Genomic DNA, 27153 nt, shown 5'->3' on the forward strand with positions numbered 1-27153 from the left:
ATATAGCAAAAACCAACCAAATCGCATCTTCAATCAAGTTAAACTTATTTCGATTTTGATATTCACATTGTTGCGCCCCCCGGCGGCCAAACCCGATAAGCGGTCGATTTTTGATCTTGCCTCCGAAATTCCCGGGTTCCAGTCCCTAGGTGGGCACGTGTGTTGTGAGTATCTCTCCACCAGTTTCATTTAATCATCACTCATCCTCATCGTCGTGACTAGCCAAAAGGGGCAGAAAACCGACGCTTACTAACAAGAATACAATGCAAATACAAGGAAATTGTATTTCGATATCCACATTGTTACTACGTCATCCAAACAAGGATTTATTAATCAACTAGAAATTTAAACATTGGAGTACAAATAAATTATACACATTCAAATGTTTCATTGAAAATACAATGATTGTATGTTAGATTTTAGGTTCGATTGCACTTCACAGCAAGATAGAGTAAAAATAAAGATAATAAATTAATTAACAGTATGCTGTGTTAATGGGAAATATGGAAAAATACCATTACGCTTCGAGCTTGGCGTAGTGACAAAAGGTATAAACAGAGCAAGAAGCATTTCAAGTCAATTGCTTCCTCATGCAAGCGCGTAGACGCGAAACGTTTCCTTCCCTCTGCAGGTGTTCTTAGTAGGCACTCGCTCGCTATGAAGGTGAAATGTAATCGTGTTTGAATAATGCGTTCAACAAGTTGGTTCGAAATGTTATCCAGAGAGGGAGGTAGGTCTGTCTCACTCAGTAACGGTGAGAGATAGACTTATTAGCGTGAACTTCTTTCTTCAAAAGTAGAGTGCAGACAAGCGCCTGATAGCCTCAAACATAAACACGTGACGTTGTCCAATTAAAAGGAGGAAAAAAAGGACTGTGTAGGAGCAGCTTCACCGTCCCCCACCCATGGAAGGCACTTACGTAAGACGAGTACATCTGGCAACAACGGTCCGATTGTTGTAATTCCCGAGTTTAGCTGCAGATGGCGGAGTGAGCAGTTGAGCGACGCGACCAGTTTCGTATTGTGCGGTGTCACGCTGGTGCGCTCTCACGAAAAGAAACTGGCAGTTTTTCACGTTGACTTGTACATGAGAGTGTGGAGTGTGTCTGTTGGGTTGTGCAATGTTGAACGTGGCGTGCGTGTGCAAATATCCTTTTCCCTGCTGATAAGTGATGTGTGGGAGATGTGGTCCAGCAGGTGGAAGAATTTCATTCCGATATGAGTGAGGTCAATGTGATTCGAAAGTTTGGACTTGCTTGGCATTGTTTTGGTGTCTCGTGTGGAAAGTTCTGAAAAGTGGAGGTTCTCGACTTTGACATCATTCCGAGAAAACAATTACCATGTTGTGGGGGAAGGAGAAATGACGTAAGTGTATAGTCTGTGCATTTGTATCAATAATAAGTGCAAGAAATAAGACAAGCTTGTTTGAGCAAAGTGAGAATCCCTTTCTTTGCTTGTTACTGCATTTACGCCTGCTAACTTGTTGAATTTGGCAAGTCCCACGTCCAATTTACATGCTGTTTGGCGTGTCTGTGTTTCTATGCATGCATACTTGTTGAACATTATTATATCGCAGTGCTGGTGACCCTTCGTACACCCGAGAGAAAATGGAAAAATTCCATTGTCTATGAATATTGTTTTTAATATGAACTTTTTATGTGTGGACCATTTTTATCATATGTAGTCGTTGCTGATGATAGTTTTGTTTTTGTCATGTCGGGGGTGTTCGGTTTTATGCTGTTGGAATTTCGACGTGTTTTTCTTGGGGCTTTGGATGTCCGATATTTTGTTTAATTCGGGACGCCCGCTTATTTCACTTACGCTAGCAGTCGCGTGTTGTGCTTTTTACAACATATATAAAGTAGCTGCTTTCACAAGCTTAATTTATTTTGTTCTTCATGACTATGTTTTTGTTTTTATATTTATACTTTGTTATTTTTAATTGTTTTGATTTATTTTTATTGAATAAGATTATTTTATTAATTTTGGGGGCACATTGCATAGTGGTTCGGATCGCAATTTAAACCGTAGGTCCAGTCCCGATTATCCTATGTGTGCATATAGTGGCTTAAAACACCAATTCTAAGTTTCGAAATTCTTTTATTATTGGTGACAAGGTTTTTCCAAGAATACGAGAGATTATTCATTACAGTATTTTAATAATTCACTTGAACTTTTATAAAAACAAATGCAAAATTGTGCTTCTCACTGGAAGATTCTTGATTGATTGATTTTGTGTTTTAAGTCCACTTTATGCCCAGTAAGGCTAATTGGGACTGGACCTACAGTTTAAAGTGGAATCCGAACAACTATGTGCCTACACCGGGTATCGAACCCGGGACCCCTTGATTACAAGGTGACGACACTACCATTGCGCCATAGGGGAGGTCTAGAAGATTCTTGAAGAAATCGCTCTTTTTCACTTGTATCTAATCTCTGTAACATGTTGAATAAAAGAAAATCACTGAAACAGTACGACTAACAGAAACATGGGCGTCCGGAAGGGGGGGCCGTGGCCCCCCCCCTGGAAAATGAAATTCAACCAAAAAATATGTATTTCACACATATAATTTCATTTTAGCCACAATAATATGTGTTAATTATTGCATGAATACCATAAATTCAAATTTAAGCAATGTTTTTTAGGGAACAATACTATTTTGGGGGAAAATTTGCCTTCGTTTGCCCCCCCCTCCCCTGGAAAAAAATACCTTCCTTGCCCCTCCCTGGAAAAAATCCTGCGGACGTCCATGAACAGAAATAAAATACTACGAGAGAAGGCGCGTGTTGTGAAAAGTGCCTCATTCACTGACGCTCATTGTTCGAAACCTTATTTGCCAGGGGAGTTAATTGAACTTATGGAAGTGGTGAAGGAGAGTCAAAGCAAAGAATAGACATGGGCGCCACGTTGCAACAATGTCTTTGTTAAAAAAACAAGAAGCAATGCTGTTGTAACATTTACAACGGCGCGCTTCCCAGAAGGATAATGCTGATGGAATGCCCTTGGATGTTTGGGTTTGTGTGTGTGCATCCAACAAAATTTGGCTTGTTGAGAAACTTGAAATTCCTCCGGGATGCGGAGTAATTGCACGAGCGCTGGTCACACTTTGGGGCTAAATATCTCGGCTATATGGTTTCCGCGTTTTTAAATACATTTTATGTTACGTTAAAAACACTGAAATCTGTCGATTTAATATTTTTAATTTCTTTGAGATTTTACTCGGTGATAAAAAAAAAGGTTGTGTTGTACTTAATGATGTTGAATACAAACTTAAGAAGCAAGTTTTATTTACATATTACCAGTGGTGTCGTGACTGCGCGCATTTCTTGCTAGGTAGGCACGTGTGGAAAATGGTCGGAAAAGTTAGTTTTTCAACTTGGTAGTTGTAATTTGTCAGCTTAAAACATTAGTAAACTCTGCTTTTTTTGTTTTTGTTACTGCATTTTGGGGGAATACATGATGTCTTCTCGGTGAAATAAACAGCACGACAAAAATTGGTCCAGACCTTCGACTCCTTCCCAGAGTCAACATGGCACAACTTTGTTGTCACAATAGTTATTTTTAAAAGAGAATATTTTTTACTTTAAATGTTTTTGTGCAATAATGTGATAACATATTTTAATCTTTATGAAAGCATGTAATTAGTTTTGTATTGAATACCAAATGTGCGATACTTGCTATCCTAATTTTTGTTTTAAAATGCGGATTTTTTACGAGACTGTAATTAAATTGGGCAGTAATTAGATTATTTTGGTCAGTTAATTCTGACCTTCCACCATTTCCACAACTGCAGAAGCGAAAAAGCAGGCAGGCACTTTCCCAAACATGTGGTTCTCCCCCACGTTACCCTGCCAAAGGCCTCTTGCTTGTAATTTTCGGTCTCCCATAAATGGAATCCATTGTTGGATCTGGATGTATAAGAGATGCATTTTGCAGTGTCTCTTCACAGGGAGAAACATGCGCATTATACCTAGTATTATTATTAATAATAATTAAATACATTAATACGAAAACTCCACTTTCATTTCCACAATCAAATCTCTCCAAGGCGTACACTGTTCCATTGTTGACTATCCTGTATTAGGATTTAAGGAAAAAATATTGAATCTTGAATGAGAAATTGAATTTTCTCATGTCGTCAACCCATCTTTTTTCTGAAAGGGTTTTGAAGGTATCGTTGTATGACCTCTTTTCTTTTATTAATGTAATATATTACTCTTTTCAGAAAATATTTAAAATGTTAAGTCCTAAGTTAAGAGTAAGGTACTATATGTTGTTATCGATTGGACAGATAACATACGATACGACAGCAAGAAATGATACTCGCTACATAATGAAGTTTAAATTTGAAACTAATGGAAATAATTGTGTTCCAATATTAAATATACTTATTATATTGTTGTTGGGTATAAGGGATGAAAATTTACCATTGTATCGGGGGGGATTGCCATAAATCACACCTTGGTTTCTGAAATGAAAATGTATTTTCAAAATAATTAGTAATACGTGTGTGAAATGAATGTAATTTTAGTTGACATTAATGTAATTTTAATTGACATTCACTTTGCAGTGGCCCTTGTCCTCTTGCAGGATAATTTGAGATGAAACAATTTTCCATGAAATGCCCCCCCCCCCATTATTACCCTTATCGCAAGGGTGGATTAGTGTGCGTTTAAAATAGCCAAAGATGCATTAAAATACCAAAATATTCACTATAATTGTTATTTCCAAAGTGACTTCATAGGGCATGTTTTTGAAGTTTAGCCTAATTTATACAATAAGGAAAGCAGAAGATCGTCAACAAATTCTAAATTGTGCAGGATTCAAAGCAGTGTCCGAATTGAAGGGAATATAGAGCCGGGAGGGGGAACTTCCTATTTTAACCAAATGTAATACATATTTAATGGCATGACGTAAATTAAACTCCAAACAAAATGTCCAGTGACGGAAATAAATTGAAGAAACTTTTAAAACATGTCTGCTCTCAGGAGCTTACGTTTTCATGCCCATATGGTGGAGAATATGAATATTTACTCTTTTTTATATGCAGGAGCGAATTATTCTATATGTTCAAATTGTTGGACATAAGTTAACTTTATGGTCAGTATGGTCATTTTCGTCGCGACTATGAATGATGAAGAGAACAACCATAAAAATGTCTTCACTTGGATTCGAACAAATTATTTTTTTACGTGGTTAATTTGCATAGTAAAAAGTGTTTTTGATATTTGGAAATCAATGCATCGTCTCGTTCCAAGGAAGATATACCTGTTTTTATGGTCTGCTAGTTGACCTAGCTTTTTGCAACCTCCTCTGTGGTTTAGCTCGAAAATGTTGCAGTCACTATCTCACTGTCGCGGTTCGAAGTTCGAGTCCTGCGTACTTCTAACGCTGTCATTTTCTAATCAAGGGGTCCCGGGTTCGATTCCTCGCATCCTAATTTGAAACCGTAGGCAGGTCTAGTAGCAATTAGCCTAACTGTGCACAACGTGGACTTTACAGGCTTTTTTGTCAACATGGCCGTTCCTTTGAGAGCGTCCCTTTATTAGTTTCACCTAATCGTCATTCATCCTCATGATTAGCGTGAAGACGCAGAAAAGTAAAATAAGAAATGTACAAGTACACAGTAGATATATATTTCATTATTATTTTGATTAACACGAAGAAGCAAAACACTAAAACATTGCTAACGATGACATTGTTCAAAATTAGCGGGTTGTGTTCGGATCCCGCTTTAAACTGTAGATCCAGACCCGATTACCGTTTCTGTGTAAAATTAGCTCTTGCAAATCGGGATGCTTATACACATGATTGAGAATTTCCAGTTTGTTTGGATCTTTTTGATGTGGGAGCTTGGAATATTTATTGATTTCAGATAATTGGATAGTTTGCAATTTGATTTCTTTCTTTCACCAAACGTTTGTATTGAATTTTATTGCATTTCGTTTGTGTGGTCTTTATGTACTATAGAATGTATATTCTTAATCGCGACAATGAGACGAATGACAGGATAATGTAAAAAAAAATCTTGAACTCTCCAATTCACGGGGTATGCTAGGGTTTTCCCCCCACTAGGAATAATATTAATTAGCATGTATTTAAAATAATTATATTAAGGAAATTAATATTTAATTAAGATAATTATATTTATTTAATTATGATTTAATGTACCCAAGTATCCATTGCAAGAAGAGTAAATCTTCATCTTTACCCTCTATGTTAATCTTATCTGTAACATAGACCTTGCCATTAGATTTTCAAATGTTGACTTGTTCATGAAGCAATTAGATAGTATCGTGTTTTCATGCGTCACCATTGCAATCTTTGGTATTAAATGGCAAATTTGATTTTGATTTGTTTTAATTATCTTTTTTGTCACTTTTACTAATCGCAACACCTACGCAGAGCTTTCCCCCCACCCTCGTTTTCACATTAAATACTTGCACAGATGGCGCAGTGGTAGCGTCGTCGCCTTGTAATCAAGGGGTCCCGGGTTCGATACCCGGTGGAGTATCCCACTTTAAACTGCAGGTCCAGTCCCGATTAGCCTTACTGTGCATAAAGTAAACTTAAAACACCAACTCAAACGAAACCAAACTTGCACAGATGAAAGTTGAACTGTTTATATCTATTAATTTAAATTTGGATTTTATAAAACAACTAAATTTATTTAGATCGTGCTCGGGATGATTATCTGTATGTGTCTTATATACGAGGATTACAACAAAAGTCATGGAAACTATTTTTTCCCACGGTAATGCGTGTCAGGCAAGAAATTGTAAAATATGCAATTGAAGGTCACGATATATGTTAACTTTTAATGTACGAATTTTGAACAACATAGAGATCTGTGTAAGGATAGAGAAAAAGACAAAATAAGAAACATCAATCTTTCGTTACAAATGTCGTCCTGAACGTTGCATGTCGGCAGTTGCTTCATTTCCACGCCCGAATGCTGCTGCCCACCTCGCAACAGTTCGGTATGGTAGACAGTGGCGAAGCGTAGATTTCCTAGCAGGGTAGGCACAAAAGTGCGATAATTTCCATTAGTTGCTTAAATATGTAAAAAGAAAGGGAGGGGGGCTATGTCATGGAGAGTGGTTCAATGTCTCTCCAGACCGCTTCTTTACTTGCCTGTGGCGCGACGTTTTCAAAAGTGTTGTTACCGGCCATCAATACGATAATTATGTCTTAGACATTCTCCTCCCGCCCACCAGATGTCATCGATAGATTTTGTTCATGTCGTTTTTTTTATTTGTTTGTATTTTTTCAACCCCTGATTTATGCACACACCTCCAGAAAGAACTACCAATCATGGGACATCGCGAAAATCCAACGAATAGTGCTCGAGCCCTGTTGTCAATTCTTCATCACTTTTTTTTTAAATTTATTTTGCAATTGAGGTGAAAAGGGGTGGAACGCCCCCCCCCCATAATTTTCGGGTCAGTCTGACGTTAGTGCCGTGAGCAGACGACAGAATTTCAGCGACTGTCAGTTTGGTATGTTCTACTGCTGCCAACTTAGTTTCTTTAGCAAGACTTCCTCGCACCGAGGTAAACACCTTTGTTATATGTTGTCTAACTAAAGGAATGGTTGTAGTTAATTCTGGTCTTGGCTTTCTAGATAAATGAATTTCTGACACCTGTATGTGCAAGTAAACATAATTTAAGTTTTGAATATTTTCGTCTCATTTGTTCTGCTCTATGTTAATCGTGACGATGAGAATGTATGGAGAATGAATTAAAGATGATCAGGAAACATTGGCATGACCACAATTAGGTCACCTGGCTTCGTGTTAGGATGACCACCACGGGGCTTTTAAGAAAAAACATAAGCAAAGGTGACCTCTCTCATTCAGTGTGTATACTTCGCATCCTAGTTTGTTCTACCCCTTGTGTTAGTAGACACCTTTACGTGATAATAGAACATAGGATCCTTGTTTGGGACCCGGCAACACGACAGGTTACTATGTAACATATAAACAGGTTATAATAAATGTAGTTGCTTAAGAGAATAGAATCCCAATTTTTAGGCGCAATTCAGCTCTTTTCTGCCAATCCAATGTGACAACACTGACCTGTTCCGCCAGACCTGAAACAGACATGGCCCGCGCATAACACAGCACCCTTTGTCCTAAACCCAAAAAAAAGTCTTCCCTTGCATTGTACTCTCATTGAACGCCCTCTTCTCTTGTTATCCCTTCAGGGTAAACGAAACTGCCTACCTCTTCGCTTGTGTCGGCTGCATAAAAAAAATGTCTGCTTGTAATATTTATTCAACGACAGTGTTAACGCATTAAATAACGTTTCAACAACTTTGAATTTTTTTAAATATTTTGCTGTCACTTGCCACTGCTACTTGCAAAGGAAAATATAGTTGAAAACATTTTAGAAATGATTGTTATAAGAAGGAAACATGAAAGACCAAAAGTGGGTCCTACCTTACCGATGATTACATCTTCACTCAATTAAGAACTCGATTGTTCTTGCATTTCAGTCCGGCACTTCTTGCATAAATCTGATCGCTGCACAAGACACGAATCACAAACAAAGCTCTACCATCACGAAACTCGCGCTCCGAGCCACGCTCCCTTGTAGCGTCCTGAGCAGGAGGCAAGTTTTCACAGAGAGGGAACGAGCGGGGAAATCCCCGTTCACGATAAAAGTAAATTATCCTATTTCCAGTGAAAGTAAAACTACTTTGTAAATATAAGGTCTAACTAGCATATTAATTTACATAATTTGGTATGAAGACTTACTTTACACATATAAGATCTTTAGACTTTCTATTTACGCTACGGTGTTGGGTGAATCGACAAGACCATCAGCACTCTGACCAGAAAACGAAGTCAGAACTACACCTACTCCGTAATTTTCAATTTCACTTACACTTGTCGATGAAAGGAAGGAGAACCTAAGTTTCGTACAAAATATGGAGAATGTACAATGAAATAGAAATATCTCTGCACGAACACATGCTAATGTTTACAAAAAATGCCGGTACACTAAAAATTTCCAACCCTGGCGGAAATGCAGTGTTGCTGATAATCTGTTCGTACTAGTAGGTAACACCGCGAGGCCGGCCTCAGGAGCACGTTATAAGCATACGTACAGTACTCGTAAGATTAGGCTTCCCGCATATACGACCATACGACAGAATGTCAAGAGAAGAGGCCCCAGCAAATGTGCCTCACTCCGTGGAAAGTTCGTATACTGGACAGGGTTAGAATTTTTTTGTAATTATCATAAATGAAAATTCCAAACTTTTCCATTGCATCACATGTGTTTTGACGAAATAAGTAAATACACCTTTAAAAGAGTGATGGCGTGGGTAGGCCCGGCCTCCTGGCCTCATAGGACGCTTCGCCACTGATGGTAGAGCATCATTTTCTAAAGCTTCCACAAGCTCAGTGCGACATTCTCTCGTATTCCTTCCACGGAGAACTGCTATTTTCACATAAGAACGCTGTTCAGGCCGGTCACATTCATCCTGCACGACTGTTAAGGCTCCTTCATACATTTGACGAAAATCGAAGCTGAGGAAGAAGAAAAAGAAGGAGGGGTCATGTGGGTTGGTTTTTGTGTGGCTTACTATGTAACGTACCTCGGACGTAACCGAGTACGTCACGAGATTGGCAGTCTTCGCAGTTTGCTTGGGTCTCAGCTTCTACTGCCTCGTAGAGCTCCGACACAGTAAATAGTCCCTAACGAACCTACACAAGTTATGTTAAAGAAACAGCGAAATGATTTTTAAAAAGTATAAAAGGTTACCTACACATGGAAACAGATCTTCATATGAGATCGTTGAAGGTAGGCATTCGCTGTTTACTGTTCACGGCTGACGGGAGAGCAGTTGGGGTGGGGTGGGTACCTGAGGGGAAACAAACACAATCGCTTGCAAGGGTTGAAGGACGAAAATTTGTTTGTTGTGAAGCAGTTGACCATCTGGCGCGCAGGCGAGCGAAGAAAGCAAACATGAATTATCGTTCTTTTAACACGTAACGAATTTTTCATGGGTAGTAAATCCGTATTTTGATCAGAAAAGATTCTCAAACATTTATGAAATGGAAGATAGTAAACACAGCCGCGTTTTCATGTCTTGAATCTTGGATATATCATTATGTGGGAGAGGCAGGGAGGGGAAAAGGCACTTTCTCTCTCTCTCTCTCTCTCTCTCTCCTTTTAATTTTCCATAAAGAGCAATGAAGGGAAAACCGAAAACTGTTCCTATTTTGTACCTACAGTTCCTAAATAGAAATTACAATTTTTGTAACTATAATTGGCTTACGCAGAATTTTGTCGCGAGGTGTTTCAAGTTTGTTTAGATTTTAGTATTTATAGTAATAATAACAATACATTGTTTTTATTATAACATTTATTAACAATAGTAATCTAATAATATGAACTGTTTATTTTTTCGCTGGATGTGACACTAATTAGTTTAAAACAGAGTACAATTAAAACATTTCTTCAGTTTGTCCAGTCAGTCATCACAACAGGATCATTGAATGAACAGTGTTCCATAAGATACACATATCATTCTGGTCATGCACAATTAACTACACGTATTCTAAAATTGTAATTTTACAACTTTGCTTTTACAGCGAACAACGCTCACACTGGAAGTGTAAAGTTGTGCGTTACTGAATTAGTAGTCTCTCTGTGTATTATTTTCTGCAGATAAAGTTTATTTCGTGCCTTCTACACCGCAGGGAACGGAGTAGACTGGTTTTCTAAAGGCACATTTATTTTTCTTGCATAAGTAACAGTTTCGTATGTAGATATACCGGGTGGGCCAGGCTCAATTAGGCAGTTTTTGATTAGATCTTATTTTTATTTTTTATTTATTTTATTTTTATTGACAAATGTTAACAATTCCAATGGCTACAAAATAGTTACAAAAATGGAATCACACACATAAGTCATTGATTTTCAAGATAGTGGTCGACCTGGGCACCATGTAAGTCTACACAGGCTTGCAGAAGCAAAGCAACATTTTCACACGCCTTCCTACACATGTTAACCGGAACATGCTTGAACAAATGAACAATCACCTCACGCATATGTTGCTCACTGTCAATGGGATTAGCGTACACCTTGTGTTTGAGGTGACCCCAAAGAAAAAAATTGTCTGGTGGGTTGATGTCGGGTGATCGGGCTGGCCACTCCACAGGTCCTCGACGGCCAATCCAGCGATCAACCTCGTTCACAGCATACCGTATGATGCAGCCATCTATCGACAACAAAATGTACTTTCCAATTTTTCCGTGTGCTGTTGGATTGATTTGTTACTAATGTTCGAAAACTGCCTAATTGAGTCTGGCCCACCCTGTATACTATTCTAATTCTTGCTTATTTGAAGTACAAATAACAAGAAAAGAAAAAATTCTAACAAACAGGTAAAAAATTACTGGGCTACAAAATAATCATACACGGACACAAACAATGAGCTTCTTAAAAATTCATGAACAGCAGCGCACGTAGATACACTATGTAATACAATAAGAACAAATACATGACAACGAAACTCACAATAATTGGAAAGCGCCCTGTGTTTCTGTACATTTCGTTACATAAGCTAATAATACTTTACGAACAATTTATATGACAAAATCAATCTCAAAAGTAAACATATTCTCTGTTGCTATACAAAACACCTCCTGTGCATTGCAATACATAAATAAGATCAAACCCATAACCCACAGCGCGACAGCCCTTGAGAGCCTTGGCTTACCTACCGACTGCTGGTCTCCCTCCCACACTGTTCCTCCGTCACTCATGAAGAAATTAGCCTCTAAACACTTACAAAAGTGAAATCTGTTGCTGTACGTTATGTGTAGGCCTCCCAGAAATATCCACTTTCAACTATGCCACAAACAGTGCATACGTTACATACAAAGGTTACCTCGTTTAGAAAGATTCTCCTTCTTGATCAGTTTGCCGGTGAGTTTTTTACTTCCCATCGAACGTCTTCACCTTCCTTCTGCTTTGGGCTTGGATTATTCTTGTGGGATTTCGGATCTGGATTGAGCGTGTGTGCCGTGGATCGATAAGTTCTGGTAGTAGACACTCAACATAGAATTGTTGTAGCTGCGTTTCTATATTCTTCTTCCAGAATTGATCATCTCTTTGGATGTATTCTATTTTAACACCTTTCTGTGTCCACAAACCAAAGATACAGTACCTTCTCCGTGTAACATGGAGTTGCCCCCGCACTTGTCACTGCTCCTCGTAATCTTAGAATGCTGGATCTTCTCATGGTACCTGTCGTAAGTCACATTAGACATGGACGGAACGTCTAGAGCTGCACTGAATTCCTGAAGCTGGGATAATCCGGCAACAATTGCCATCGCACCACAAACTGCTTCTGTATTCGCATCCATTCTCATTGTATGTGGGTTGTCCGTGGACACTTTGAACACCGAGTTGCACATACGACATCTGAATTTTATATCACATTTGTATCCCTTTCTGGTTTCTCCAATGATGACCATATCACTGAGGGTGCACCCAAATTGGTCCATGATTACTTAATCTTTGCATTTGGCCTATGAAATAGCCGATGTCTACTAACCTACGACCTGTGAGTGTGAATTAGTAATTACAGTTGGACGTGGTGTCCTCGATACACAGGGTATTTTCAATATTTTCTTCGTGATCGTGAGTGACTGTTCCGTTCGTATTCACCCCACACGGCTTGCTGATCGGGAGGGTATCTGACACCCTTGATTGGAGTTCAGTCTGAAGTGTATCAGCTAACACATGTCCAGTCACCTCCATTATTTTTTGGGAAGCAGCTTCATCTTCTTCACTAATTTCATTGATATCGCTTTGTTGAACAGCAGTCTTCTCCTCCATAACCCTACGAAAAGATGGAAAGATGTGATTTTGCATACAATTGTAGAATTTTCTTCCTGAAATAATTTATTCGTTTCCAACACAAATCTATCGAAATTAATGTCTCTTGAAGATTGAACGGACTGGTACCATCCAAAGAAGACAGAGCTTGTATAGGGTATGCAGGTATCCACACTTTCTTCACTCATCCATAGGCGGAGGTGGGTAGTCGGCACCACGCTCCGGCCGCCTTCACACTCTTAGGGTCGCCCCTATCAGACCATTAAATTTGAGAAGTCAGTTTAACCCAGATGTAAGTAATTAAAAAATAATGCATACTAAATAAAAATAAATACTTACATGCAAAAACTCTGGAACAAATTATCTTCGTAATACAATTCAATAAATTATTTTTATATTTACCTTAAACACACACAACTCAAGTGGCAGTGCACTCCAAATAGCAACGCAACAAGGAATGAAATATTCAATAGCCGAAATAAAAAGTACCAAGTTCTCATCCTCTAATATCTTCATCTAAAAAATCGCTGACTGTACTCGAAAAATATCTTGAAAATCACTACTTATAGTTTTGTAACCCCTTTCACAATTCTAAGCAGGGAAATATAAGGATAAGGAAGAAACCTGTAAAATGTGCAATCTCATGTGAGGTACCCTCAAAAATGTCAAATTATCGAATTATATGATGCAAAACTCAAATATAATGATTCTAATAGCATCGTGGACATTTAAAGTTTATTTTAGCCGCTAAGGAAAAAATGCCAATAATTACATGAAAAGAAAGCGGCTCTGTGACAAAGAATAACAAGGCGCTCTATTCCCTTCTGCGATTTCTCAAAGATAGAGATCTGGTGCAGATTCAGATTCATTATTGTTCAGATTATTAGAATAAATAATGATCCAAATATTACCTTGCCATGTTCTCTCGTCTCCATTGTTGCAGCATCAACCAACCCTTTATTTATTCTTTTTGATTTGCTTCTGCGCTCACTTGGATACAATCCTGATTTTTTCCTCGGTTTCATGTTGCAAACTCTACTAAAAAGTGAAACGCACACGACACTTCGGTAGCAGTTACAGTCTGGCCACGGGAGACAAAACCATCTGGAAGGACTATTCCAAACGCGAGAAGGGAAGCAGGTAGAAACACACTGTAAACAATGCTGTGATATTTCATCTGCGTGCGTTCGCTTGTGTAGTTTTATTTTCGCTCGCTGTGTTGTGTTCGTGATTTGTGATAGCTCTTACACCTCGTAATTAACCGTTTCGAAGTGGAACAAAGAAAATTCTGCACAATCAGTGGTGTATCCAGAAATGTTTCGGGAAGATCTGAACGAAATGTCTCACGAATAATAATAATAATAATAATAATAATAATAGTAATAATAATGATACTAATTTTAATGATGATATTTTAATTAAGTTAAAGTAATACTAATTTCAATATATAAATTAATATTTTATTATTACGTGACCAGGTAAAATGGCAAACAGTGTATATTCATTATGTAGCTTACCTGTAGTTAAAAGTAGAAACATTTACATAAGAACAAGTGCCTGGCAATTAAATTAATGTCAAATAGAAGAAGAATTGAATACTATTGCATAACGAAATAAATGTTAGATACAATGAAGTTTCTGATTAATATTCTATACATATTGTTATGAGTTGTAGTATGCATAAACCTTCTTTAATATCATTCAAGCCGTACGATCCCAATATAATCCTTGCCTTCCAATAAGTTCAGTCTCTTCAGATAAAGCTAACAACCATCATATACAACAAACTCTAAACGAGTATTGTTATTATTTTATTACTTGGTAATCTTTTCGTTTGGGGGAGGGGGTCCAGACGCCCTAAATAAATCCTTTATGTCTTTCAAAGCCGTATGATCTCAATCCTAATCATTGCCTTCCAATATATTCAGAGTAAAAATAGTAGTACTTGATAAGTATTTCGGGTGCTATACTTCAAAGCCGTATGATAGTTAGAGCTATAATCTTTGCCTTCCAATACGCTTTCAGAGGAAATTATCCATCTAATATGCAAAAATTGCTAAAGGAATATATTTACATTATTTAATTTTAGTACTTCATAATCCTTTCGGGGGAGTCCGGACCTCCAGCAAACTTGTTCTACGTATTATAGCGTAATATTTGCCAAGGAGACCGGTTTAATTGAATTACTCAAAATAACGTTACTGGTTTACGTACGTACAATGTAAACGTCTAATGGAAAGCGATAAATACTTCCCCATTTGATGATGTACTAAACGGATAGGTTTTATTTATATTTCATTCTGAAACTTTCCACAAGACGATTTTCTCGGAGCCCACTTCTTGCACAAAATACACTTGCTGCCGTCACCCATATTTTGCAATTGAACACGCATGCACACTTCCCTGTCGCTTGCGATGGTGTTTTGTCTTCACGAGCTATTTTGTTGTATCCCTCCGCGCTTCTACTGTGGGCGGGGTTTGGAACGCTTCTAACTATCTGCACGAGGTGTCGCTACAGTGCAGGGACACTTTTACGTATTGCAAGGGTTTAGTTTTCCTCAAACAGTCTCAAAATAGGAAAATTGACTTCTACAGTGATGATGTTAATGTCAAGTACAATGAACATTGCATGACCCCAACAAAACAGTTTTCCATAAACTTGTGTGGTTAACGAGATAATTGCATGTAAAAATCACGGTTTTTCCCATTTTTATGCCCAATTTACTTATTAAGCAGGGTCTTTTTTTAAATTTCTGCTTTGTAGGAATTACGCAGCCATATTTTCTGAAGGATAGAAAACAAACCCCGAGGTCCTATCTTTTCTCGTAACTGAAAAATCTGCTCAAAACGGAACGTCTGCACTGCGCGTTTTCGTCGCGGTATGAAGGAGCCTTAAGACACTGACTTCCCACTTCCCTCAGTTCAATGTTTTGGCAGCCACTGCCATCTAGTGGCGTCACAATACATTGCATGTGACGGGGTCTCCACTGTATATTTTAAAATTTCTTGCCTGACCCGCATTATCGTGGGAAAATATTGTTGCCATGACTTTTGCTGTAACCCTCGTATTTGCAAATTGTGTTCTGTTAATAAAAATGGTAATAAACACCTATTTACACCTGAGTCCAGCAAAGCATTGGATCGCAGAAAGTTGATTCGCAAACTGGTTTGAAGTGATGTGAACTGAAATTGTTTCAGGGTATATGATATAATTTATGTTTCATTGGTTAAAATCCAACATAAACGTATATTTTTAATTTCTAGTTAAATACTAGAATGTTGAATGGCGATTGGAAACTCGAGACTTTCTATTTGCCCCATGAACAAGTTAACGTTTGAACGTCTAATGTCAAGGTATGTCTTAAATATGAAGCTGTTATTTACGGGGATAATATTCATCCCTGGTAGGCAGGGATTTATACAGAATGTTCCATCTGGGGTTGTGGAATAGGGATGTAAGGGTAAATTAAGAGTCAAAGTGGCAAAGTTACGCGTTTGTGAAAATTTTTGGAGGACTGTTGAGGAATTTCGGAGTTTTAGGTGTGGTGTGAGGGGTTGGGGAATGTTTGGATGTGTTAAATGTTTATTGATTGATTGGGTTGGTTTATTTTACTTCGCTTTTCTGCCACTTTCGACTAATCGCAAAGATGAGGATAAGATATTGATGAAGGGACACTAACAAGGAACACCCATGCCCAGGCCGGGATTCGAACCCAGGACCCCTGGCGTCCTAGCACGCTGCGCTAACCACTCCGTCATAGAGGCCGGTTAAATGTTCATTATTAAGTATAATTATTTGATTTAATACTCAAAATAACCCCACATTTTAAATGTACAGTAATAACAATTGGAACACGTAGATCCTTAAATACTCGCTTCCCTGCAGCGTTATGTGTGTTGCCGAACTCCACGGCGATAAGTGGATTTTAATAGCAAATTTTCAACGGCAACTTGTACCACCGCCCTAGATTTAGGCAACACACATAACGCCTTGCAGGAGAGAGAGTATTTCAGAAGCTAATTAAGTGTATCATTTTTATTGTCGGTGACTGTACATTTTAGACGTACCTACAGTTTAAATTTCTAGTCAATTACTAGAATATGTCCTTTCCCTGGAAAAGAGCGGGGAGCCCCTCGATTCCTCAATGAGGTTACATATAAGGCGCAAGACCGATCTCGAAAGGCAGGAACTGGACATCGCCAATACTTTCTGAGAACCTTCTCCACACTCGCCAGTCTCTACCAGGCTAAAAGACAGTAATTTATTCAATTAGAGACGATAGCGATCCTCCTAAATGACTCTCGGCAGATGTGAAATCGTGCTCCCGTTCCAGTCGAAACGCCACAGATGTTCCCTTTCACGAGTGTCCCGTGCAGAAGAGCATAATCGGTCGTTTGTAGTGGCCCCTTTGGCTTCTGGTAGAGTTCCGTGTGCGTGCAAGGCCCCTACGCGTTAATTTGAGAGTTGCATGATGGGGAAATTTAATCAATCATACAAGCTTCGCTGGAAGTAGCATTCGATTGTAATTAGACGCAAAGATTGATGAGCGTCTCGAGGAGACAATTGGCTTCTTCGTGTTCTCAGCATCACCTATCACTCTATTCTTTCTCGCTCTAGTCGACGATAGGAATGAAAGTTTCAGCCCACAGGTCAATAACACAACAGAACGAGACATTTTGTCTGCAGCATCGAAGGACAATCTTTGATACTCTCTCATCAGTAGACAATCTATCCACACCCTTATCCTCACTGCAACTGTCATATTCATGTACATGACGGGGTTATTTTCTTTGAGATGGGGATGTAGTCAATTGTAGCCTTGGGCGTCGCCAGAAATGTTTGTAGGGGGAAGGGGGTCATGCAATTGACACAACTTGAATAGTAGAAATAATAGTAATTATTATTATTATCATATTTATGAGTGGCCGCGGTGGCTCAATCGGTAACGCGTCTGACTACCATGCTAAAGGTCCCGGGTTCGATCCCCGGCCGGTTCAAATCCGGGAACTTTTCTAACGATGGAAGCGGCCCCGGCGCCCACCCAGCGTCTAATAACATGGGTACCTGGGGGAAACCCTGGGGGGTAAAGGCGGTCAGGGGCGTGATGCTGATCACATCACCCCCACTCACGACCGGATCAAGAAAGTGTGGGACGTTACCCCCACACCCCCTATACGCCTTCATGGCGTGGTGCTATGCACAGGGGAGCACTTTACCTTTTTTATTATATTTATAAGTAGTATACAATAATTTGGTGTAGTTAGGCAGGGGTAATTAGACAAAACTAAAAATAATTCAGGAGCCAGCTTCTTTCGAACACGCGCTAAGAAAGCCAAAGCGAAATGTGACCTTAAAGAATTAATGTATTAATTGGATTGGATTATATGTAGGCTTACTCTGGAGTGGCCTTATTAAAGAGGCCTCGGCCGGTAACAGCATGAATAACTATGTAATATATTCTAATGTGGCCGACTTTACCATATCACTACAGAATTTAAAAATCGGCATAGTGCAAAAATTTATAATGGTATGTTATTCTGATTTAACGGTACACGTGACACAGAAAACACATACTGTACTCGTTATTTTTAAAAAATGTTCATAAGCGAACTTGAAATATTTTTTAAAACTAGTTTCTTGAAAATTTTCAGGCTTTATGTCGACCGGCTGCCCTGTATTTTTCTACCCCTGATATAATAACTATTAGGAAACTAATAAAAATAAACCACTTTTATTCCAAATTTGTTTATTATATCCTTGGAGAGACTTTCTACTGCATCTACCAGATGAGTAAGTCTCCAGCACAGCTTATTTCCATTTTTCATATTTCATACAGTTAGTGCACTGAAATGCATAGTTATTATATTTTGTTATTAACCTTTGCACACCTCGTCCAAGAAAAGACCTTTAAAAGTTACAGGTAAATTGTATGACTAAAATTTATCTTGTGACGTTTCACATAAAACTCGGCGAAAGAAAAAGCAATTCCATATTATACAACAGACATAGATTTTATTTGCTTATTTAATTTTCGACTTGGTAAGTCTTTCGGAGGCCCTAGACTCCCATTTAAACGTGTCCTTGTTTGCTGGGTAATAATAATAATAATAATATTAAAAAGCTGATAACTATATGCGCTCTACAGTTTAAAGTGGAATCCGAACCGCCCCACCGAGTATCGAACTTGCGATTTCTTGATTACAAGACAACCTTGTATTGTGGGCCTCCACGATGGCGCAGTGGTTGCGTCGCCGCCTTGTAATTAAGGCAGGAGTGCCCACAGGGGGGTTCATGACGCGCCTGCGTCATGGTAATTTTTTTGGGGGAACAAAATTTTATAGCAATTCTATCTTCACACAAAAAAGGGGGGGGGTGTCGTATCGTTTGATTGACTTGTTATTGATTTTTAGTTTTGGTTATTATGTAGAGTTTTTCTACCTACCTGTGGGTGATCGCGGCGATAGGGTTGGAATGAAACACCACTTCGTATGTCTTTAGAATCGGTTTGGATGGAGAGGGTGCGTGGTATTCGCATTAATTCAAGGTTAGTCGAGCAGACAAACTGTGCACAATAAGGTTGACTAACAATGGCAGTGAGCCTAAAATATATAAAGTAAACATATATTGCTTAAATATGTCTGTGTTATACAGTAACGCAACCACAGGGGGCAGGGGGTCATTACCCCTCCCCCCAAACCTTTGGCGGAAGCCAATTCTAAGGTAGCAAGGGGGACAAACATTGACGGCCAAGGCCACCTGCAGGAGGGGCACAGAGGAGCAATTACCCCTTCGATTTCAAATTTTATGCAAACAAATTCATTTTGAAAAAAATATTTTTTGTTTGCTTCGCTCTCATTGTCTGCTTTCCTCGTTTTCGTCAAGTTCAGAGCTGTAGCTAAGGGCGACGGGAGTCGGCCATGGGCGCCGAATAACCTAAAAAAAAGTTGTAAAAGAGAGAATGCCATTGCGTCCAGTGAAATTATTTGCGCCGTATAAAATCTATATTGTTTTGCAATCGCAAAAATTGGATCTAAAAGTTTACTAGTAGTAGTACTAGTTGTAATAATAATAATAGTAAAGCCATTATTAATATTATTATTATTATTATTATTATTGGTACGTTCATCCTGGTACTTGCCCCCCCCCCAAGCCAAAAAAAAATTGTTTTCACCTCTGGTATATTTTTCCGCAAATTTTGTGACAAAAATAATTTGAGTAATTAATTCGGCATGAACAGGGGGGGAGTGCGTCATGGGCCTTGGGGTGGATGGGCACCCTGAATCAAGTTGTCCCGGTGGAGGGACATAGTGGTTCGGATCCCACTTTAAACTGTAGGTTCAGTCCCGATTAGCCTTACTGTGCATAAAGTGGACTTAAAATAACAATTCAATCAATCGATTCAAAACCTTGTATTGTATGAATGCCAATTTTTAGAAGGGAATAGAAGATTACTAGCACATTACCCTTGTACGGAAAACCTTCAGAGCTTTGGACCGTGGCGTTACTTGGAAACACTTCGGTAACTGCTATTTCCAGGTAACACATTGTCCCATTTTAACGGTAAACTTCTTTTGTCTTGCTGTTCAGCAGGTACACTGCGACAGGAGATTATGGGGAACAAAAGTTGCTGAATTGGCAGAGTATGGCGGAAAAGTTTCCAGCAGCGCGTTCGAAGTGTCTTTGTGCTAAGTTAAACAAAATGGCAACCTTCCGCGAATTGAGACTGGTAAATAAAGTTCTGGAGCCCGGTGTGGTCTGGGCACGGTTTCCACTAAACAATAGCGGCAACCATTTTACAAGCATGCTTACGTGTCATAACTGTGGTTAGATGGAATGAGTCACCCCCACTGTTGTTTCTGTCAGTGCAGTGTTGCCACGTGAAGGAAAATTTCCCTTTCGCAGGGAAATTCGGAACGAAATTTTAGCCAAAAGGAAAAAGGGAATTTCGATGAAAAATATCACAATTTCAGGGAAATTTTAAGGCTTCGGACTCTACATTATTACAGTTTATGTTAAGTTCCAGTTTCATATTCACATTTTTATTTTTTCTGATGCTTCTTATTTCTCCTCCCTTGAATATAAATAAGCCTGTATCAATTTATATTTATCTTAAGTTTATTGTACGTCGCTTTTCTGTATCTTCGGATAATTGTAACTATTAGAATTAATGATTTAATGGATTCCTGACAATGATTTAAACCTTGGACATCTGACCAGAAAGCGATGAAGCTTACATGTATGTGAAAAATTTGTGTAACATTTTTTATTAATACACTCCTGGACCAACGGGAATTTTACTACTACTGCTACTACCACTGCTAATAATAATAAATATTATTATATTTGTTTTGGTGAAGGGAAAAGATGGTCCAAAAAGGGAAATTTTGTCCCTTGGAAAGGGAAATTGTGCCCTCACAGTGTTGTCAAATGTCACTGCAAGGAAAGAGCTAAAATTAGTTCCAGAAAGCTAGATAAACGAAATTGGAACCAAATGTCATCTAATGGTAGGTAGGTATTCCAAATGGCATACCAAATACCTCGGATGGTATTATGTATCAAATTGTCTTTCACTAGAGATAAACGACTGAGGGCTGGAGCAATAGTTTAACACTGGAATTCAAGCCACCAAAATATGTCCCTACAGGAAATCGAAGGCGAAATCGCATCGATGATGGCCATATTTTCATGTGACTTCCGTATGTGCTTCCTTTTGTAGCTATGTACCGAATCAAAAATGACAAAGATTAGCGAATTACGGTGTTAGGATTTGTTTGGCTGATTTTTTTTGTTTTTAGTTCACTTTATGCACATGTAGGCTAATCGGGACTGGGGCTACAGTTTAAAGTGGGATCCGAACCACTGTGCAATATGCCTCCACTGGGTGGGTATCTAACCTTGGTCATCAGGGAGGCCCCAATCTTAGCAATGATATATACAGGTATGCACGTATTTCATGTTACACGTATTTTTCTTAAAGAAAATGAAATGCTGTATTTACGCTTTCTGCAGTGATAAGTAATTCAGATAGCTAGATATATTTGTGTGAAAAACATTCAAGATACAATTTATCTAAAAATCCCGTGATTTTTATGTGATTGTGGCATACCCGTCAACTTACTTTCGCCGAATCTTGTTTTGAGCTATGAAAATATCTGCAGATATCAATTCTTCACCTTCAAGTGTTCTTCCTCACTGCCATATTTCGCAAATAATCACAGGTCGTTCGGGGAACGGTGTCAGCAGTCATTATTCTTTTACTATCAGAAACCTAATAACTATCACAGGAATGCAGAAATCGAAATGGAGGCGTGGATCATACCTGATTGACTGAAAGACATAACAATCCGAAAATTCTGGTGGAATGTGACGAAAAAAAGTATATTCAACATCAGCAATAATAGTCCGTGTGGAATTATATTGACTTAACGTGTGGCAAGAGATAGATAAGGATTGGCCTGTTTCAGATAGTAGGATGAACACAAGTCAAACGCAAAGGTGAGGGCAGCAGCGCAGACAGAGTGCATGTTATGCGGTGAAGAGAAGACGAAATTTATCATTCTCCTCCAGTGCAAAGAGCACTGTGCAAAGAGCACTGATGAGAGTATAATGAGCATCTGTACAAGGGGGAGGGATGGAAACTGGCAACTTTCTTACCAGTGTATCTGGACAAAGAGGGCAAAGGAAGTTGAGAGGGGAGAGTGAAAGTGATTACGGAAGTTCCTTAAAAAATCCAGAGAACGGTTATTCAACATAGTAGTGCTAATAGTAGTACACATATAATGGAAGCGAAGAAAGAAAGGTTGTGAACTCGTAATGAATGAAGAGGGCAAAGATGAGGCAGTTATTTATTATACCGGGTGGCCAGAATTAAAGTTACCCAACTCAGAACCCTCTGTAGCCTGTTTAAGGCATCGTAGAACTCTGAAATTTGGCGAATCCACGATGCAGACCATGGGGAAGAAGTTGGCGATAAAGAAAATAGTTCAATTTTCCGCCACCAGGTTGAGATGTGGCGCTGTACTTCCATGATGGGTTGTAATTTGCAATAAACGAGAGATTATTTTCTCGCAACTTCCAGCTATTAACAAATGTCTTTCTAATTAATAACTCGGCTAAATCACTTAACGTGATTATTTGTACAACCCATCATGGAAGTACAGCGGCACATTTCAACCTGGTGGCTGAAAATTGAACAATGTTTTTTATCGCCATCTTCTTCCCCATGGTCTGCATAGTGGATTCAGCAAATTTCAGGGTTCTGCGATGTCTCAAACAGGCTACAGAGGGCTCTGAGTTGGGTAACTTTAATTCTGGCCACCCGGTACGTATTTATTTACATAGTTTGGGTGCATAAAAATCCGAGTCTTATAGTTATCAGGAAGGCCTGATCAGAAATTGGGTGTGAATTGGTGTTTTATGTCCACTTTATGCACAATAAGGCTAATCGAGACGACCCACAGTTTAAAGTGGGATCCGAGCCAATATGTGCCTCTACCGGGTATCGAACCCGGGACTTCTTGATTACAAGGCGATGGCGCTACCACTACTCCATCGGAGAGGCACCAGAAATTGGGTGTTCCGTAATCCCATTGTATGTTGACTGAACAATCTAACATGGAGTGTAAAAGCACAGAATTGTCGTAATCTGAGGTAAGTTACTCTGTCGTTCCTAAACCCGAAGGTTTATTGCCGCAGAAACCAGTTTAGTCCGCACCGGAGATCCGAACGGATCAGTAACAATCAAGATACGATTTATAAAAAAAATCAGTGATCGTGGCAGTAAGGTGAAAATCTTCCGGAGGTTAAGTATCCAGCGGGAGTACTACTTTACTATACCGAACGCAACAACTGGTGGCTGGGAAACAGCGAATCACCGATCACTTGAATTTTCTTCGACTGAAATCGGGTATTTTCGAGTCACAAGGTACCGATCGTTGTTCGCGGGACGAAACAAATGAGCGTTGCTGTCCACCACATGTTCGCAACTGAGTTTGTTGACGCCCATCGAAGATGATTGGGGGACAGAAATAGCCGTCTAGGTCAGCCCAGCCGCCAGTTGAAGTTGCGTTCAGTATAGCCCAACAAATGTAAAGCAAACAATGTGTTGCTAAAATTGATTCACACTTCTACATTATAACATGATAAGCGTGTTACAAATGTGTGTCATCCTAAGAAGTTTTGAAACCGAAACACTGGTGATTTTCGTACCTCATCAACACAGATTTCAAAGGAACGCGCAATTCATCTTCGTTTTATTTCGCAAAATTCCGTTTCATTTCTTGAAACACGCCCAGATGGTGCAACAAGTAAAATTAACTTTCTTCCACGTAGTGGTTTCTTGATTTTGGAGCTCCTGTGAATCTGTGGTAAGCGTAAAGCCAGAGGTTCTAGGTTGGAAAGGGGCATATGACAACCAACCTATCACACACGCACATTGACAGAATACGATCCCAACCAAGGTGCATTGATTTAAATCGGGTCATTTTTTTGAAAAGAAAATCACTAATTTAATCACTTCAAATAAATAATTTATAGAATTATGTGCATAAGTATTTTGTAGATATCACAATCACTTTTGGTGAAAGTACATTAATCTCATATTCATTTAATGGTGTTCATAAGAAAGGAAAATAAAGGAAATAAAATACATGTACTGATGGTGTGAAGCTCATAGGAAGGGCATTGTTAACACACATTTCTCTTGATTTAAAATTCAATAATTTTTATAGGCAAAAATTGCAAACATTTTGTGTAGAAAATTATACAAAATACTAATCATGTTAAACCATCTATAGTGTAATTATCATTAAACTGTAAATAAACATGACAGCTGATACTACCATTTTGAAACTTCAGCTACAAAGACACTAAAAATATTTAAGTTACACTTATAGATCAGATCCAGAATGTTTAAGTTAATCACTGGAAGAAAAGTTACTGAAAGTTATTATAGTTTCATTAACAAACTTAACAAACATTTCCATTGCAGGTACAGTATCAGAAACAGAAAAATGTTTATTTACATAATTTTTTAATTTCATTAATCAAACTGTTCAAATATTATACAGGGCCATTTACTAGAAAAAAGCCTTTCTATAAAAAAAACATATCTATATGTATGGTGCAAAAAAAACATACATTCAAGTTTTAGCTTGTTTTTTTTAAAAAAATCGATTTAAATTTTAAAAATCCAATTTAAATATAAAAATCAACAAAAATTATTTTTTAAATAAAAATCATGATTTGTATCCACGCCAACACCGATTGTGGTTGTGGATCCAGTCGCCAGAGCCTTGTTTGTTGCAAGAGCAAACAAACGAGTGTAAACAAATGCACGTGACTCGTGAGATTCTATATTTGCAATGGCAGCTGTGCAGGAAACTTGAGCGTAGGGATAAAATTCGTTCTCACAGCGGATGAAGAATAGGCGTTAACGGTTGTGGTGTCATTGTATTTGCCCACAGGGTGTACATAAAATAATACAGGAGTTTCAACAATTTTTTTTAATCTCGTAGTGACGGGGTATAAGAACAAATGTTAACATTGCACAAAATAGAAATAGAAACAACATAATTGTGTTTAACGCTCTTGTGCCCAAAATAGGAACGTGAGAATTGTGACTTCTTTGTGAGGTGTCCTCCAGATTGAGGGTTCAGACACTGAACTTTGTTCAGCACCGAAAGTTGATAACGAACTGGATCTTTACGTCATGACGACGTGCTAAAATACATATGACGATTCATGACAAACATACCATCAGCTTTGTCAGCGATAAAAGTATCATAGAGTTACATATGAATCATTTCAAGTTGTTCTTTTGTTGTGCTATGATGACTTTCCATTTTTATTGTCTGAGTAACTTGTATTTTCAAAGTTTATCCTTTTCGGACTTGTCTTGTGTTGAAGTTACTTGTCTCGTTCTCGTCTCGATATAATGGATACGGAAATTTTTAAAGCAAATACTAACTAACTGCAAGTAGTTAGGGACCCACCATTCCTTTGGTATGTCCGAACAGTGTTTCGTATTATTTTACGTCGGTTTTCTGCCTATTTAGTGTAATCTCGGCGATGAGAATAAATGGTGATTGGAGTACATTGCTGAGGACACTCGTGAAATGCCGCCCAGCCCAGGATTCCAACCTGAAACTTCTCGCCTGCCGTGCCTGGCAGTGGTGTACGCAAGGAGGGGGTTACCGGCTTTAAACCCCCCCCCCCCCCCCGTGAGCTTTTGAAATATTATGGAAAATGCTGAAAATGCTGTAGAAAAAATTAAAAATGGCTAATTTATCAGTCAAAGATCTGCCACAGTAATAATAATAATTATAATAATAATTTGAATTATTATTCCCATGCAGCATGGAGAAAAGCACAACATTCCAAACACGCGTCTTTAATAGTGAATGCCTAGAAAATAAACACGAATTCTTGAAAATTAAATATGAGGGAACTATGATTTAAAAGAAAAAAGTTGCTTTAACAATGTTCAACGAACATGTATTTTTTTATGTGAACAATGAGCATTAACTAAATAAAGTTCGTTGTAAGCTGCTGTAGACAAATGCTAGGCCAACAAGAATACACAATCACCAGTCCGCCTTCCCATTGTTTACGCGGCACGTTTTAATTTCTGAATTCGAATTACAATAAGCTTAACAATTGTGAAATGTTTTGTTGGTAAGAACAGCGAGACAATCCAGATGTGAATTATCGTGCACGTGCATAGTAGATTTTGATAAATCTGTACAGTGTAGTTTGGGACAATCTGAGCGGCCGCAAAGTTCAATTTTGCCATTTTATTTGCAAAAAGTTGCGCAGTGAGACTCGCCAGAATTGTGAAAATTCCTTGTTTCGTCGCAGTGTACCGACGTTATTGCGAACGTTCTTCCAGGTACTGATTTCGCATCCCCTTGTGAGGTCTCAAGTGATGCTGAGTCTACATACATACATAATGTTGAAGAAGTGCTTTGTGAATCACCTAGAAGTGATAAATGTGTTGGAATGTCTTTAAACTTACTTTTGAACACAAGAATAAGACTCAGTGGAATTTAGCAACATGTATTCTACATCGCGCCTCATCATCCTGGGTGGGTTCCATAGGTAAAGGTAATGTAAATTTCCCCGTGCCATGAAGGCACATGTAGTGGTGTGGTGGAGCCCCACACATTCTCGATCTCGGCCATTTTGGGGTGATATGATCAGCACCATGCTCCGGCAGCCTTTATCCCCCAGGATTGCTCTCGGGTACCCATTGATATGAGGCTGGGTGCGGGGACAAGGCTGGAAAAATTCCAGCCA

The 27153-nt window shown here is 38.7% G+C and overlaps 1 protein-coding gene across 5 annotated transcripts in view; it reads left to right on the plus strand.

Moving 5' to 3' along the window:
- LOC145987852 (uncharacterized) overlaps positions 1 to 27153 on the plus strand; it is a 291669-nt gene that overhangs the window by 240973 nt on the left and 23543 nt on the right. The window contains exon 1 of one of the 5 annotated variants that reach the window (XM_083122602.1): positions 986 to 1364. The exons of the other annotated variants lie outside the window; for them this stretch is intronic. The gene's annotated coding sequence lies outside the window, so the exon portion shown is untranslated. Of the gene's footprint in view, positions 1 to 985; positions 1365 to 27153 lie in introns of those variants that run through there. 5 annotated transcript variants of the gene reach the window in all.

The sequence above is a fragment of the Lepisma saccharinum genome, chromosome 5 (assembly GCF_977018435.1).
Source record: "Lepisma saccharinum chromosome 5, izLepSacc3.1, whole genome shotgun sequence".
Taxonomy (NCBI): domain Eukaryota; kingdom Metazoa; phylum Arthropoda; class Insecta; order Zygentoma; family Lepismatidae; genus Lepisma; species Lepisma saccharinum.